This window comes from Tupaia chinensis, unplaced genomic scaffold (assembly GCF_000334495.1).
Source record: "Tupaia chinensis unplaced genomic scaffold, TupChi_1.0 Scaffold000531_1, whole genome shotgun sequence".
NCBI classification, from domain to species: domain Eukaryota; kingdom Metazoa; phylum Chordata; class Mammalia; order Scandentia; family Tupaiidae; genus Tupaia; species Tupaia belangeri.
This window is the reverse complement of record NW_006160044.1, coordinates 301,889-306,902: the sequence shown is the minus strand read 5'-3', so window position 1 is coordinate 306,902 and position 5,014 is coordinate 301,889. Positions and strand designations below refer to the sequence as shown.

General features: G+C 57.2%; 1 protein-coding gene across 1 annotated transcript in view; it reads left to right on the top strand.

Moving 5' to 3' along the window:
• Positions 1 to 4,080: 4,080 nt before the first annotated feature.
• Positions 4,081 to 5,014, top strand: part of GGT1 (gamma-glutamyltransferase 1) — a 30,470-nt gene continuing 29,536 nt past the window's right edge. The window contains 1 exon segment of the mRNA XM_006157163.3: positions 4,081 to 4,227. The gene's annotated coding sequence lies outside the window, so the exon portion shown is untranslated.

Sequence of the window (5,014 nt, the reverse complement as noted above, 5' to 3'; positions counted from 1 at the left end):
CTCCTCGGCTCGGTGGCCTCCGTAGGCAGGGTCAGAGGCCAGGCCCACCTGAGCCAGGCTGACTCTTACAGTCTGCAGAAGACGTTATAAAGGAGCACATGGGGGAGAGGGGCAGCAGAGGGTTTATTGGTTACGCCGCTGGACTCCCACATGACCGATCGTGGTTCAAGTCCTGGACTCGGTGGCCAGAAAATCACACCGGTGTGTGTGTGTGTGTGTGTGTGTGTGTGTGTGTGCATGCCCACCTAAAATCCCAGGAGAAGAATAAAGGAGAAGGGATTGCAGTGTGGCCAATCCCCCTAGGGAGTGATTTCTCACTTTCCCTCTCACTGTCTGTCTCTCTCTCTCCCCAGCAACAGCACGTGTCCTAAGGCAAAAAACTCTTTGTTTTTTTTGGGGGGGGGAATTATTTTATTTAACTTTTGTCTATCTATTTATTTGTTTGTTTTAATTTGACCAGAGAGGGACAGAGAAAGAGGGAGAGAGAGAAAGTGAGAAAGCAAGCTACCAGGTCCAGGACTTGAACCACGGTTGGCCATGTGGGAGTCCAGCGCCCTTAATCACCATGCCACCTGCCAACCCCACATGCAAAAACCTCAATTGGGAAGAACTTGCTATCCAATCACAGTCTCACCGTCTGTAGAGGCGGTGAGCTAGCCTTGGGAGCAGGTGTGCAAGCTGGCTTTTCCAGGTGCTGGCAGATCAGAGACTGAGCATTTGAGAGGCCAGGTGGTGGCGCAGTGTCCCCCCAGTCCACACGGGGCACGGGCACGTGTGCAAGTGTGTGCTCTGGGCTGACCGGGCCTGGGGGCGGATTGTGGCATGAGCGCCCTGTTGTGGGTGCCCCAATTTCCGACTGTCCCTTTCTCTCTCGTGGAAGACATAGGTCAGTAAACTTGGAAAAGGAGGCCGGCTCTGTGGCTTGGTGCTTATGACAGCTGATCCCACGTGGCTGACTGCTCGGTTCTAGTCCTGGACCCGGCGGCTTGTGAACCATGCCAGGCATGTCTGAGTGCGTGCCCAAAACCCCAAAAAGAGAGCGAGATGGAGGAGAAGGATTTTGTGATCATTGTCCAAAGGGAAGGTGCTTCCTCCTGTCCCTTTCTATCTGTCTGACTGTCTGTCTCTCTCGTGAGTGTACATGTCCTCTATGAAAGAGAAGAAGAAGAAGAAGAAGAAAAAGACCAAACATTTGGGACTAACAGTGTCGCCGAACTCCCATGTAGCCGACCATGGTTTGTGTCCTGGACCCGGTGGCTTAAACTCACACGGGGCGCGTGTGCATGTGTGCCCAAGATCCTGAGAGGAGAATGGAGGAGAAGGGATGGTGGCGTGGCCATCCCCCCGGGGGTGATTTCTCACTTTCTGTCTCTGTCTTTCTGGTGAGCGCACGCGCCCTATAGCAAAAACCTCTGGGGACGGGGGTGGGGTGGGGGAAAGACCAAACATTTGAGATTCGGTGACCCTGAAGTTGATTAAGATGCTATGAGGCTGGGGCTAGCAAGTGGAGTAGTGATTAAGTGACTGGACTCACACATGGGAGACTGTGGTTCAAGTCCTGGACCTGGCAGCTTCATGTGTGTGCATGCCCAAAATCCTGGGAGGAGAAGGGATTGTGGCATGGCCATCCCCCTGCCCCTGACGGGTGGTTTCTCACTTGTCTCTCTGGCAAGCACGCATGTGCACTCTAACAAAAATCTCTAAAGGGAAAAGCAAATGCTCGCGTGGCCATCCCCCCGGGGGTGATTTCTCACTTTCTGTCTCTGTCTTTCTGGTGAGCGCACGCGCCCTATAGCAAAAACCTCTGGGGACGGGGGTGGGGTGGGGGAAAGACCAAACATTTGAGATTCGGTGACCCTGAAGTTGATTAAGATGCTATGAGGCTGGGGCTAGCAAGTGGAGTAGTGATTAAGTGACTGGACTCACACATGGGAGACTGTGGTTCAAGTCCTGGACCTGGCAGCTTCATGTGTGTGCATGCCCAAAATCCTGGGAGGAGAAGGGATTGTGGCATGGCCATCCCCCTGCCCCTGACGGGTGGTTTCTCACTTGTCTCTCTGGCAAGCACGCATGTGCACTCTAACAAAAATCTCTAAAGGGAAAAGCAAATGCTCTGATGCTTGGATGTGAGGTCAGTTTCATTTTGCAAGTTTAGGACACCAGGTGACCCTGAACGTCCTGGCTGACATCGGGTTTCCTGGCCCCCCGGAGGCCCTGAGCCCTGGTCCCAGCAGTCCTGCAGCTAGGGTCAGGTGCGGCTTGCATCTGGGCCCTCCTGGCTCGCCCACTGCATGGTCTGTGACTCTGGGTCAGGCTGTCTGTGCTCCACCAACCGTGGTCCTCCCAGTGGCCTATCTAGGGTGCCGGCCTTCCTGATGCTTCCTCGGGGCCCAGGTACTGTCAGCTTCCTGGACCTGGAGGTGGGTGGGGCGTGCTGGCGTGCAGCGAGACAGGAAGTGGTTCGAGTGGCCTTCCCCACGCTGTGGGTCACTGTCCTGCTAAGAGGCTTTGAGTAGGTCCCTTCCCCTCTTGGGCTGTGGTTTCCTGTGCTGGGAGCACCCTTCTTGCCCCACCAGGGCCTCAATTTCCCAGACCCAGAGGTGGGGCCAACTTGTGTCTGCTGGAACAGAAAGGGCATTGGAGGCTGAGGCCAGCCCAGGTCTCGGGGTAGAGTGCTGACCCACCCTTGAGCCTCCTGTCTGTCCAAGGCCCCCTGAGGCTTTGGGCACACTCTCAGCAGGGTTGGTTAGGAGATGAAAGGCATTGGGGGATTGCAGGGTGTCACCCCCTCAGGCCAACCTGGCCTAGGAAACCTCCAAGGAAAGAGGACGAGGAGAGCCCAGCTCAGTCAGCCAACCCCCACGCTGCACCCCCATTAACATTCCCTTCTTCCCACGGCCCCTGGCCTCAGCCCATATCCCCGCATTGCCAAGGAGCTAATGGGCACCAGGTTCTTAATGAGCGAGCCAGGGTTAATGGGTTACCCAGCCCGGTGATACATTCACCAGCCTCCCAAGGCTCTCAAAGTCCAGACTGGCCATGTGCCTTCAGGGTCTAACCTTGGCCACTTCCCTTTTTAGCCTTGACACCTCAGGGCTCAGGAAGGGCCCAGAGAGGTCAAGAGGTCCCCTTTCTTATTTCTGGAAAAGCCTCCAGTTTCTGACCTCGGGGCTCAAGTGTTCCTTCCGTCTGAGTTGGACGTGCCCTCCCCAGTCCAAGCCCAGCTCTGGCGGACTCCCCAGGTCTCCATCCTTAGGTTTATGGCTGTCTCAGGGCCCCTGGGTGCCTCCTCTTTGGAGAATCATGTCGTCTCCTGGCCAAAAGGCTGCGGGCTCTTTAAGGAAGATTTTCGAGGGCGCAGGACTGGATGGGGGAGTGAATGAATGAATGAGTTTAAGCCAGGGTCCTGCTGGTGGTGGGGATTCTGGCAGGTACAGACCCCGTGTGGACTTTGATCTGAGGGCTGTCAGCTCTGGGGGGCACCCGCCCCACCTCATTCAATGGGTCGGAACAGGGGAGGGTGTGAGCGGACAGCCCCTGTCCCCTGCATCCATAGGCTGTCTTTCTTCAGCTTGCCTGCCTTTTCCCGCCAAGAAGTTGGGGGAGCGGGAAAGAGGCACCTGGGTCATGTGACTTTCATCAATCCAGGTGACCAGGGTCCTTGAAGTGACAGCCCCTAGACCGCCAGACCCATAGGCCCAAGAATGGGGGAGGAAGAGTGATGGAGGGGGAAGCACCTTCTACCCCAGATCTGCAGAGGGAAACAGGCTCCGCTGGCCTGGGACATCCTTAAGTACCACTGGTATGGGCATCTGCTTCCACGCCAGCCCTGGGGACCCGTGTCTGGACATCACGGGTGGAGGAGTGCACAGTGTCCCAGGGAACCTTTGGTCTGACCTGCCTTTGGCAGAAACCCAGCCTCACTCAACCCCACCCAGGCTCTCAGAGCTTTGGTTTCTTGTTCAGAGCTTGGGACGGCCAGCCTTCTCACCTGGAATTGTTCCTGTGCCTTTAAAGCCTCCCCCCACCCCAGGCGGGCAGAGGGAGGGAGGGGAGGAGCTGGATCGCTGCTGGGACTGGAGACTTAGTTCTGTGTCTTGTGGGTGTGCAGCTGGCGACCAGCCGACCAGCCGGGAGCCAGGTGAGCTGGACGGGTGTCTGGCTGTGCCCCAGCGCTGTGTGACCCCGAAGTGCTGTTCACCCTCTCTGAGCTGCTGAATATTGGAGGTAGGGGAGCTCGAGCTTGGGGCGCCCCAGGAGCATCTGGGGGCTTGGGTTCCATCCTCAACTCTGCCACGTATTGGCTACTTTCTAGATTCCCTCTTCCTCCTCTGGCCTGGGTTTTTGCACCTGCGCGGGACTGAGCTGAGGGCTAAGAGGGAGAGGCTAGGGTGTACAGGCCCTGCAGAGGGTCGCACAGGTGAGCAGAGCCCTCGGTTCTTGGTCTGGCGGGGTCTGGGCTGGGGACCTCTGTCCCCAGACACCTGTTCAGGCTTTCAGGCTGGCTGCACTGCCGGTGAGGGGTGGATGGAGGGGAGAGGGCTGGGAATGGAGAGGGTGCACCTTCCCTGTAGCTACTGCGGTTAAGGGAGCCTGATCCCGGTGGCCGATAGGCTGGTTGCATCCTGGCCCCAGCGGCTTGCCCGCCAGGCACGTACACACCCCTGCTCCAAATCCCAATGGGATTGAGAGCTGGAGAGAGGATGGTGGCGTGACCACGCCCCCTGGGGTGGGTGCTTCTAACCCCTTCCTCACCTCCTCTCCTGTCTGGTGAATGCACATGCCCTCTGGCAATTAAAGAAAAAAAGGGAGGGCCAGCAGGTGGCTTGGTGGGGTGGTCTCGGTGGTCGGTCATGGGGTGGCTGGCTCCCACACGGCTGGCTTCGCAGCTGTAAAAAGCACACACGCTCCTGTGAGTGCTCACCCCACATCCCGAGAATGAAGGAGAGGGAACTGTGGTGTGGCCTTCTCTACGGGGGGATGATTTTCTTTTTTTTTTTTTTTTTTGTAGAGC